Source organism: Argiope bruennichi, chromosome X2 (genome assembly GCF_947563725.1).
Source record: "Argiope bruennichi chromosome X2, qqArgBrue1.1, whole genome shotgun sequence".
In the NCBI taxonomy this organism is placed as follows: domain Eukaryota; kingdom Metazoa; phylum Arthropoda; class Arachnida; order Araneae; family Araneidae; genus Argiope; species Argiope bruennichi.
The window spans coordinates 135,261,283-135,274,131 of NC_079163.1; the positions used below are offsets into that span (position 1 = coordinate 135,261,283).

Genomic DNA, 12,849 nt, shown 5'->3' on the forward strand with positions numbered 1-12,849 from the left:
GTATCATGGTGTACCTTCATTGCCGCCTATGCTACTGAGTCCTCACTTTTTGATGTTCCTTAAGTGAAAATCCGCTTATAGCACATGGAATGATCACCTGTGATTGCTAGCCATTTTACAGGCTACCTTTGTTTCACTTTGCCCTCATTTTCTACAAAATCCGAAAGATTTCTTTTCAAATATATCGAAATTATTCTTGCCTATTTAAAAATATTTATATTTACTGCGTTTGCCTCTTTAGGGTTCAAATTTGGATAATTATTTTTGTAGCCCTTTTTTAATATCGGCTTGTTGAGTAGCCACCTTGCATTTATCTTTGGAAGAAGAGAAGGATTGATGAGACATTTCAAGACTCTCAAAAACCGATAAATATTCTGAAGATTTGCTACTTCTCATTTTGTTGTTCCTTGTATAAGGTTGAAGACTGATTTTGTAAATTATAGAAAATGTCTGTATATATTCGAACTCGAAAGATAATGCAATTTATTAATGTCTATGGTACTACTGAATGTTTTAAATATCCCGAAGTCTTCAGTACTAGCAGGTACCATTTTTAAAACCTGTTCACTATAGATGCTGGACTAGATGATAATGGGTAAGCTGTGTTTTTTTTCCCGAGTTCACATGAATATAATAAAGAAATACGAGTATTTTATTTACTGAAGATTCGAACACTTTTTCGACTGAAATATCCATTCTCAATAAATTTCTTTTTTCTGAACAGGTTTATTGCATTATTTTGAATGTGTATCACAATTTATATAATTAATGAGTATACCATGACTGCTGTCATTTACTAAATTGAAATGAATCAATTTAAAATGTGAAAGTTGTTCATTAACTTTATGGAATTTAATTACTATGAAGTGTAATAATATTACATAGTTTAAATTTTTGTTGAATTAGTTTCTGGATTCGGGAAATTCAACTAAAAATTCGACAATACTATTCTACTAGGATAAAGTCAAGCGTTTCAGTTTTTCTTGGGAATATTTAATTCAAAATTCTATCAAAAACGAAGAATGTTCGAGATTCATCTTATAAATAAGTGTACAAAAAATTCATATAATAGAAAATTTTAGAACTTTCTTTTTATAAAAAAATATCAGATTTGAAAAAGCACCAAACTTGACAGAGTTCTTAGTTTTCATAAAACGGAAGAAATCTGAATGGAAAGTAAATAAAAAAATCATTCAAGCTAGTTTTGTGTATAACTGTTATTGAAGTTCACGAATACTTTCAAATAACTAATTTCTATTAAAGAAATAATTTATTTTCATGACTTTGAATATGATTTAGATACAAAAAATGAGAATAATCCAGTTCATCATTTCACCATTGTCCAAGTAGTTTTACTTGTTTATTTAACTTTTTAGTGAATAATTCGTATTCTTTTCAAAGTTAAAAAAATCTATAATGTTGCAGATAGTTGTAGTTTCACTTCTATTCGAAATTACTTTGCTTTGGCACATTATTGCCTCTCGTTCAATATAAGTGTAAAAAAAAGTGGACTGTAAAATTCCCCTGAATTCAAGTCTTTTCCGCATTTCAAGTCTTTTCCGCATTTCAAGTCTTTTCCGCATTTCAAGTCTTTTCCGCATTTCAAGTCTTTTCCGCATTTCAAGTCTTTTCCGCATTTCAAGTCTTTTCCGCATTTCAAGTCTTTTCCGCATTTCAAGTCTTTTCCGCATTTCAAGTCTTTTCCGCATTTCAAGTCTTTTCCGCATTTCAAGTCTTTTCCGCATTTCAAGTCTTTTCCGCATTTCAAGTCTTTTCCGCATTTCAAGTCTTTTCCGCATTTCAAGTCTTTTCCGCATTTCAAGTCTTTTCCGCATTTCAAGTCTTTTCCGCATTTCAAGTCTTTTCCGCATTTCAAGTCTTTTCCGCATTTCAAGTCTTTTCCGCATTTCAAGTCTTTTCCGCATTTCAAGTCTTTTCCGCATTTCAAGTCTTTTCCGCATTTCAAGTCTTTTCCGCATTTCAAGTCTTTTCCGCATTTCAAGTCTTTTCCGCATTTCAAGTCTTTTCCGCATTTCAAGTCTTTTCCGCATTTCAAGTCTTTTCCGCATTTCAAGTCTTTTCCGCATTTCAAGTCTTTTCCGCATTTCAAGTCTTTTCCGCATTTCAAGTCTTTTCCGCATTTCAAGTCTTTTCCGCATTTCAAGTCTTTTCCGCATTTCAAGTCTTTTCCGCATTTCAAGTCTTTTCCGCATTTCAAGTCTTTTCCGCATTTCAAGTCTTTTCCGCATTTCAAGTCTTTTCCGCATTTCAAGTCTTTTCCGCATTTCAAGTCTTTTCCGCATTTCAAGTCTTTTCCGCATTTCAAGTCTTTTCCGCATTTCAAGTCTTTTCCGCATTTCAAGTCTTTTCCGCATTTCAAGTCTTTTCCGCATTTCAAGTCTTTTCCGCATTTCAAGTCTTTTCCGCATTTCAAGTCTTTTCCGCATTTCAAGTCTTTTCCGCATTTCAAGTCTTTTCCGCATTTCAAGTCTTTTCCGCATTTCAAGTCTTTTCCGCATTTCAAGTCTTTTCCGCATTTCAAGTCTTTTCCGCATTTCAAGTCTTTTCCGCATTTCAAGTCTTTTCCGCATTTCAAGTCTTTTCCGCATTTCGAATACATCTGTTTTTGAGCAAATTAAAAACTTGTGCATGTCTTTCGCAAGATAAAATGAGAAATAATGTTAGGTTCTTGTATCAAGGATTTGATATCCACCAGCATTCAAATGAATTTGTTTGTGGCAGCTTAGTATCAAACTGATATAAAATGAGCAAAGCAATGTATTCCTTAATTCAAAATAATTTAGATGACAATTATCTGTATTTATACTACTAATAAAGATGAAAATCATTAGTAAGCTGAATTAGTATACAGAAAAGAAGCGTTGTTACTATTTCTTAAAACTAAAAAAAACTTGAAAAAATGAAACACGCTGAAAAAATAGAGTATCATTGAAAAAAAAATTTTGATTTCGTATAAAAATAGGTTTGTTATTTGTTCCAGAATGGCTGAAGAAACATTTTTTTATTAGTAGAAATAAATATGGGAATAAATTTAAATTTTAGTTAAAAATCTAAAATATGGGGGGGGGGAGAATGAATCTTTTTGTAAATGCCACGCCTCGGTAAGTTACTATTAGCCAAATTTAATCATTTCAGGTCCAAATGTCTGCACGAAGAGCTTTACATTCAATGCATAATGAGCGTCATCAATCCTCACAATTTATGGAAAGCTTACTGGAAAATTTCTAATGAGCAGCATAATGTAGGATGTAAATTTTAACAGTCCATGCTTCTAATAGCACTAAATTAATACGTTGTATGACATGGGATTAGAGGTGACAGATCCTCGACTTGGCTGCGATGCTAAGACTGGCTCGAAGAGGTTTTCTGAAATACAAGATTTGAAAGAATATGAATCTTTATAAATTTTTACCGTTTACCATCGTAAATACAAAGCTGTGAAAAAAAAGTAATGCTATATAAAACATATCAAAGTTTTGTTTATGTTTAAAATATAAACCCTTAATTTTTTGCATTTGCATTCTATAGTTTTATTTTTTTGATAGCACATCATGCAAAACCGTCGCAAAGCTCTAGTTTCGTGTCGTAGTTTTCTTTAAAAAAACACTTGAAATTGAGATTTCTATTTCTTCAATTCTATTACTATAACATTTTGTAAACGCATTCAGAGCCGTAGGCGTGACCGATGAATCTTGTGCAATAAAATTATATTATTACCACAGCTTACTTTGAAATATTATTTACAACAAGTAACATTTGTGGCATAAAACAGCTCACTGTGGTGCCACAGAAAAACCCTGTAAAACTAGTAACGCTTTCAAAGGTGCTAAGAAGAAACTCTTTAAATGTACATATGCGAAAATATATGTAGTAATGCCAATGAAAGTTATATTTCCTTCATCTTACGTAAAATGTTATTAAACGCACAGGACTGTAACATCGTTATGTTAGGGCAAGATCACGTTTTCTGCCATGCAGTGGGATGTTCATATATTTTAATATTCTATTGCGTCTTTAACATGCACGTTGCATTCTCATTTGGTGCAGCTTGGTCAGCTCTAGCCCTTGTGCAATGAAAAATTATTCATTCATTCTGTCACATTTCCTATGTTATTGTAAAGCTAAATAAAGCAACTCGAGGAGGAATGTTTACTATTATAAATAGTGGTTCGGTGGCCTAGATAAGAGACAGTGAAATTGCACTTTCTCAAGTTTAGTTCATTCCAAAATTTTATTCGTAATGCGAAATGACCGTAAAGCGAAAACGAATTTTCGATATGAATCAATATAAAATATGTTCCAATTCGAAAAAAAATAGAAAAAATTTTCTGCAGTTTGTTTATAATTTGCGTAAATATTATAAATTGCATTTTCTCTTATAGCTCATCATTCCGCAAAGATTAAGTGTGAAGTAGAAGCGACACCTTCATCTTTATACCCAACTCTCCTGATGTGATGGATTTCATATATCGAAGTTATCGTCGCTGCCAAGTGTCGTCCTTTCGATTTCTTTTTGAAAATACAATACTGGATCCAAGCTGGTTTCGGAAAAGATCCCCATCTGAATCGCACCACACTGAACCAAGCCATTTTTAGATGGAAGAGGAAGATATTTTCTCTTGGATTTCCCATTCTATCGCATTAGACTAACCAGGTATGTCTATATAATTGTGGCATCTTACCCGCTTAGAGATTACATGCATCGAATATTCAGAAAGTATCAATGTTTCTTCCCTATTCTTTCAAAATACTAGATTCAGATTTTGTTGCCTTCCAAGAATTTACAAATCGAGCAAATTTAATTCCAATCAAGATAATTTTAAAAGAACACGAAAGGCAGTTTGAATACGGAGCAATCGAATTCTTTCAAAAATGAATGAACCGCAAAGCAAGAGTAACCTGGCAATAATTAAAATTCCCAGAAGTTAAAAACGAAAATTAAATATTTTCTGATACAATAATTATTAAAATCATTAAAGGGAATTTTCCAAAATCACAGAAAATGTTGTTCATTTTTATGCCAGTAATTTTCGCTATTTTTTTCTTATTCGGATATCAAACGCTCTCTAAATATGGATTCTTCATAAAATGCTTTCATTTAAATCCCGGTTTAGTTTCATTTCGGTATATTTCTAATTAATAATTCCTGTAGTTTCTACCTAATATTCAAACGTGATCTAGGTTTGCTGATTATATGCTGTTATTCCAACTTTTGCTTATGCATTGTGATATGGTAAATCGCGGATTGAGCAGTAAAAATTAAATTTTTCATCTGGATAAATTTGTTGTCAAAGTAAATTAATATTTAATCGAAAGGGGAATTTTGATGTTGTTGCGCTTAAAATTTAATTTCATAGTTGATACTTGATGTTAGGTCCAAAGCAGAATTTAATTGAATCCAAGATTAATTGTTTTGTAAGAAAAGGAATAAAATGTTGGTACATATTTTAAAACTCCAAGCATTAAAACAATTTCCTGCACTATAGAACTGAAAAATTTCAAATTTCCTATGTTTAGAGAAATGATTTAGTGTTAAATGCTTAAGAATATTTCGAAAATTCAAGGTAAAAATATGCGTGTTGTAAATGAAACTTTTCTTCTGAATGGTAAAAATATAAAAGCAAATTGGAAAAAATACTTTAACCGATTTTTTTTTTTTTGAAATGATAAATTTCTGAGTGATAAGGCCATTTTCCAATTCTGTTCTATTGAAATTCTGATTTCCCTAACATTTCATAGGATGTCAAATAGCATTACTTTGTAGTAGGTGTTATTGAGGATGAATGAAGTGCTTTTCGTTAATTTCGAATCCGTAGTGCCTGATATTGCCGATCGTTACCTTCAACATTCTCTCTCTGTTCGAACTAATTCTTTCTCTTTAAATTTTCTTCAATGGCACACTACTGTTTCACATTAAAATGAAATTCCTTTTTATTAGTAGTGTAGGTCTCCCCTTTTTATTTTGATATCATTCATGTAAGTTTATATTAATGGAAAAAATCTAAATTGCATCAACATATTTGATATTTTTGAATATTTATATACTAAGAGCTATTTGGTTAATATTGTCCGCTTTCATTTCGTTGGAATTGTCTTTATTCAATCAAATCATGAATTCTCGGACATGCTATTACTTGAAATGAGATGTTTTAACATTTCAGAGGGTGTATTTTTATCGTTTTCCGCCTGAAAATTACTTTGTTAAATAAACGTTAAAATTCAATGTTATTAGCTGAAATTTTAAAAAATACTTTGTCTTGTCATTTAAGTGCCACTAATATCTGAAATTTCTGTTTGTATGTTTTAAAGTGTAATTTTAAAGCAATTCCAAGGAAAATGTTAATAGTGCTCCATGCTTTACGTCAGATTCGTGCATCCAAATACGTGCTTTTAAATTTAAGTGTCGAACCATTCGTGTATTATCCAAAGCAAACAGCATTTTAATTAAAATTTGATTTATTCATAATGTAATTTGATTGCAATGAGCCGAATTTTTCTGAGTTCAGAGACATAATCGGGAATTGATGGAGATCAGATTTGGACAAGCTGGTATTGAGAGAAATCCAATATTAAAATTCATAAATTGTCTGGGAAAGCCGTATAGAGTATAGGAAATATTTTTATGGAATTTCGAAAGTTAATACTCATTTGCATATGACGAATCCTGTTTTATTTACTACTAGCCACCTTTGGCGGTCAGCCGGTTCGCCAATCTTAATGTTCGTTAAAATTTAATAATTAAATATTTTATCCAATTCCTACTTTAATAGCTTCTTCATCAAAATATTTTAAAACTTCAAATTTTGATAGTCATATAATTCACTCGTAATATTATAAAGGCCTTCAGTCATAATGTAATATATATCTCTCTAATTTTCTGTTAGCTCCTCTAGAATTTATGCCTTAAATTAAACTGGAAAGGATTAATTGGCAATTAATATAACAATATTTTTTACTGAAACGAAGCATTTTTTTTATAATATGATTACTAAAAACAGTCACTGAGGGTTTAAAATTTAATGGACACTAAAAAAATACCTTTCTTAATTTATGTAATATCTCAAGAATTTGTCAACAAAATGTTCTCAGATTCATCATGAGCAAATTAATTAACAGTGCTTAATTTTAAATGCATCAAACATTAAGAAAATAAAATGAATCGTTTGAAATAATCGGTCGAAAAATCTTTAGCCTAGCCTCATTAGCATGGGAAAACTTAAGCCTTACTCATTTGGAGGTGGGGAAAATGAGAATTTTTTTTGGCGGGAAAGCAAGTTTTTAATTAATAATTAAAATTCTAATTAAAAATTCAAAAACGGGACTTCAGGTGCATACACCAAGGTATACATGTACCAAATTTGGTAGTTGTAGGTCAAACGGTCTGGCCTGTAGAGCGCCAACACGCACACACACATTGAGCTTTATATAAGTATAGATTTCCCTGCTTTAGTAAATATGTAGCTCATCAAAACCATCATAAAGAAACCCTGGGTTCGGTATTTTTTAAATTCTGTTTTCGTGTTCATTTCAATGCAAAATATTTGATCTCCTTGACGCAATGAGGAGTATTGTCGTTCGTTTTGTTCTCATTTTGAAATGCATAATGCGAATGAGAAAATTGCCTAGTGCTGCACATTTTTCACGTCTCATGTTACGCACAGATATATTGTGAGGAAGAGAATTAATGCACTTTATTGGAGTATATTGTGTCTGAAGCCTAATCTTTGCAATGGCGAATTATGCAGTGAATGGAGAAAGCAATGAATACAACATAATCGAATGTGGAAAGGGTCAATGGGAAATATGAAAGCGTGGCAAGTCATTCCGCCATCTATTGTGTTGTAAAACAGAAATGATTCACTCGTCCTTATTCGGATGATGTATGTAAAATTGAGAAGCGGAAATTTATGGAGTTATCGGCATGAGTAATGGCGTGTGTGAGAGTATGGGAATTGTGGCCTGAGGCTGGTGTTAGCAGTAGGTGTTGCTTTGAGAGAATCATGGAGCGGTGGAGTAGCTTGCGAATTCTGGTTTCGGAACACGGGGGGGGGGGGGGTGACGGCATAGATGTGTGTGGGATTGCAATCTATTTCGAGGGTGGTGCTAGAAGCGGGTTGTGTAATTTCGAGGGTGGTGTTGGAAGCGGCGTGGGTAATGTGTGTGACTGTGGATTGTAATGTCGAGGGTGGAGTTGGAAGCGGCGTGGGTAATGTGTGTGACTGTGGATTGTAATGTCGAGGGTGGAGTTGGAAGCGGCGTGGGTAATGTGTGTGAGTGTGGATTGTAATGTCGAGGGTGGAGTTGGAAGCGGCGTGGGTAATGTGTGTGAGTGTGGATTGTAATGTCGAGGGTGGTGTTGGAAGCGGCGTGGGTAATGTGTGTGAGTGTGGATTGTAATGTCGAGGGTGGTGTTGGAAGCGGCGTGGGTAATGTGTGTGAGTGTGGATTGTAATGTCGAGGGTGGTGTTGGAAGCGGCGTGGGTAATGTGTGTGAGTGTGGATTGTAATGTCGAGGGTGGTGTTGGAAGCGGCGTGGGTAATGTGTGTGAGTGTGGATTGTAATGTCGAGGGTGGTGTTGGAAGCGGCGTGGGTAATGTGTGTGAGTGTGGATTGTAATGTCGAGGGTGGTGTTGGAAGCGGCGTGGGTAATGTGTGTGAGTGTGGATTGTAATGTCGAGGGTGGTGTTGGAAGCGGCGTGGGTAATGTGTGTGAGTGTGGATTGTAATGTCGAGGGTGGTGTTGGAAGCGGCGTGGGTAATGTGTGTGAGTGTGGATTGTAATGTCGAGGGTGGTATTGGAAGCGGCATGGGTATTGCGTGTGTAAATTGTGATTTTGAAGTTTTGGCGCAGTGTATGAAATGTGTGTGTCAGAATTGTGAAAATAGAAAATGTTAAATGGAAAAATGGTGCCGATATTGTGTATTTCATAAGAATAAGCTACTTCATCTATTTCAGCGTAGCTTAGTTTGACATTACGAACAATATTTCGATAGAACGCAAGACAATTCGAAGTAGAAAAGTAATGCGAAATGAAGCTTAACAGAATGCTTAGTCAATTCTTAAATGTTAAATCCAGTTCATTTCTGAAGGCCTTTGTTAATAATTAAAACAAAAACATTTTGAATTTGAATTCCACCAATCCAGCAGTTATGGATTTTTTTATGGGTATATGACTGATTAATAATGCCGAGTTCCCACTCTGCCTTGGAATATTCTCCCGTCAGAAGAAAGATTGAACAATCAATTAACAGATAAATCGAGTGAACTAATGAAATTTGCTTCGTGACATTATTTCCGAAAATCTCTCATAATGAGAACTCTCAGCTCAAGACAACAAATGCAATTCATAAAGATTGTAGCCAATAAATGTAGTAAATTTTTAATGGTTGAGTAGTATCGACACATAGCATTTTAATGCTTACATTCTGAGGAGCAGAAATAAATTAAATTCATATTTCGTTAAATTTGATAGGAGTCCTAAAAAAATTCGCTCTTTTCCCCATAAAATTTCAAATACTATTAAAATAAAAATATTTATTTCATGGACGTTACAGATTTTCTAGAAAATTTCTTCGAATAATACTTATTCTCATTTGGAAGGGCTTAAGAGGACTTTTAACTGGAATGAAGCTTAGGTTAATTTCAAAATTTCTATACTTTCAAGTAAGTTTATTTTAATTGTATTTTAAATTTAAACGCGCAGTTCTTGCAATATAGAACAATAATTGCTCCTTTTCCATAATGTTCAATTATGAAACATTTCGCTCTTTTAACCACCCTTCTTTCTCCGTCTTGGAATTAAAATCCCTATCTAATATGAAAAGTAATCTTGTGGGCCTCGGCTATTTAATATTCTATATATTCATTATTCTTCTAATTGATATAACAATTTCACATCCCATGAAAAAAAGTTTTGATTGAGGCTTGCATTGTCGATCAACCGTAAACTGATAAGCTATTTCTGATGTTGAAGGCATGTCATTTCTTCTGAATAGAGTAGCTCGGCTTATTTGAACTTCTCTCCTCCCAGAATTTAGAAACAATTTAGTTCGCTCCATATCGCAACAGAAAGGAAGTTTGAATAACCTCATATATCGAATGCGGGGAGAATTTCACTAACTTTCAATGAAAATAAGTAATTGGCTGGAGCATCGATAGGAAAACTTGGGTAATCGAGCTTTAGAGATAAAAAATAAACATTTTTAAATGTAGCTATTCTAATTTTATTTATACAAATTTGGTATTGAACCTCTTTGAACTTAAACATGTAAAAAAAATCATTTTCATAAAATTTTTAAAAATATGAAATGTTTTAAGACAAAGACGTAGTTTGAAAGCAACGTTGCTTGTTGTAAACAAAAAAAGCACAATTTGATCACTTTTCTGCAATTCACCTTCAAAAATTTAAAAACGGTAATCTTTACTTTCTGAATTGAATTACAGTTATGTTTTGAACCTTGAGCTTCAGCGCAGATTATCCTACAAAAGTATCTTGTACTAGAATAATATCTATATAAAAACGGTAATCGCTAGCAATGAGTTGCCGCTGAACTATTTTTAACTATTTGAAACTTTCTAAGATGAATTAAAATATACACGCTTGATGGACGCTTAGATAGAATGAGGAAGAAACATTAATAGTCTCTGGATATTCCATGCATGTGGCTTCTAAACGACGTGAGTGCCAGAATTATATGGGTTTTACATGGTAAAGGCTAATGACAGAGACAAGAACCATGGTGATTGTTTTCTTGTGCCTTTTTCTACAAATGTGCCGATTGAATGAATGTTAAGTTGGCATCTTCAATGTGTAAAAATGATTGGAACATTAGATCTTGAATTTAAACTGTTTCACTAAACCACATAGTTTCTGTTAGATTCATTACATTTTTTAATCATTTGAGTGAAATGGAAAGTCACAGAAATCATTAAAGAAGCAGATTAGCCGTTTAATGGGAACAATTGCACAACGTCATTCACCATAAGAAGAGGGAGGGACTGCCTTTACAGCTTTTGGCAAAAAGCACGGATAGTAGCTGTCCAGATGGCCAAAAAAAAATTTTGTTTCACACAAAGTAATATCGGTAAGTTATGCTATTTATGATAATTGTTATATCGAAATGAAGATTAAATAAAATCGTTTGATTTTATGCAATGGTAAAAGGAACTATAAAAATGTATTCATTTTATTGCATCATTTATTCATAGGCTGGATAACTTTTGACGCTTAATAGATACTAATTTGCGTGATAAAGATATGATGCCAAACACCGTATTTTCTCAGTTCCATACACATGTCATCTATATCAATTTTGCTGGATGCGAGGAAGTATTCGCTTAAGATACGTCTATGTATCCAAAGGCACAGTAAGTACTCGAATTTTATTAATGAAACTGACAAAACGATATGGCATTTGGAAGTTATTTTAATTTGTTCATCAAGAAAGCAAGTTTCTGGTGGGAAAAAAAGATGCGAAATATAATTATTTGAAAGCATTTATCAAAATTGATTCCTCCTAGTATAAGAACTACAAGAATTTGAATATTAAATGCGTGTAATCCATGAGCCAAATTTCGATAGTTGTGTTTCCAAGTAATTACTCGCCTGAAAGGGGAGTCTGCTTGGAATGGTCATCTGCATGTCATCATCGCTAGAAAAATATTGCTTGACCAGGAACCCTTTCAAATAACCGGTTCCAGCACCTATGAAAAGGTAAAAATATTTTTAGGTAATTTTGTATTGTTTCTGTATGGGCCAAAGTGAAACTTTCTTTCTAGTATGACCAAACGTATTGCTATTAAGAAAAATATATTAATTTTCTTTCAGATTCTTCATTTGTTGTAACAGTAGATGTTTAAGATCATTAAATTCTTGTTTAAGCATCTATTTAAGAAATTTTATAAAATTAAAATTGCAGCCTTACAAAATTAAAATTGATTTGTTTTTAAATGAAATTTCATATTTTATCTCGATGCATAATATGGCTTTTTATTAGAAGAGCATTCTAACTAAAATTCGTTTTCATATAAACCTTATGATATAAAGTATAATCAATAATTCTGCTTGAAGAATAATTAATAAACTGGATGCTCCATTTATTTTCTCTAAATGAATAGGCGTATCGCTAGAAAAAAAATAATTAGAATCGTCTTTTTTAAAAGAATAAATGAAATGGGTGGGTGAAATGTTTTACTAATGTATTTCAAATACGAAAAGATTTAAAAATTTTCAAGTCATTTTTCCTTTAACTAAAATTTTCTTAGTTAAAAAACAGTTAATTTTTTTCCATAAATAAACTCGCTGGCAAATTCTTTTCGAGAGTTTGAATTACCGGTGCAGATTAAAAGTGCAAAATTGTAATTGCATATACTCCTGCATTTCATGGTATTCTTGATGGATGGTTTCATATCTGTTGATTTAAATTATTTAATTTTTTCAGATTGACATGTTTTGACCGAAATGACCATAGCTCAACAGGAAATATCTGGAACCTACAAGTGGATTTTGGAATTTGGACCCTTTTCAAATTAAATTATGGTCAGAGATCCAACAGATATAATTGATAGTTTCAAAAGCTAGGAATATTAAACCAAGTTCAAAATGCATCGCCTTTAATACTCGCAAATTATCAAGACTTAAATTCAGTCTGCACAGTGGATTGAAAGTGAAAGGTTTATGATCTCTCCATATACCAGACAAGTGGTTTCAAAGAAACGAGGGCAAAATCATGTGGATTTAACATGTGTAATCCGTGATAGAAGAAAATAACCATGAAGATTTCTTCTTATTAAACTATGGAATCAATGTTAATTTGGAGGATTTTTT

The 12,849-nt window shown here is 32.7% G+C and overlaps 1 long non-coding RNA gene across 1 annotated transcript; it reads left to right on the plus strand.

Annotated features, from left to right (window-relative positions):
- The first annotated feature begins 313 nt into the window (after nucleotides 1-313).
- On the plus strand, nucleotides 314-12,489 carry LOC129961016 (uncharacterized). Its single transcript, XR_008783746.1, has 3 exons — nucleotides 314-595; nucleotides 4,404-4,675; nucleotides 12,464-12,489. It is a non-coding gene; the product is annotated as an uncharacterized LOC129961016 (long non-coding RNA).
- The last annotated feature ends 360 nt before the right edge of the window (nucleotides 12,490-12,849 follow it).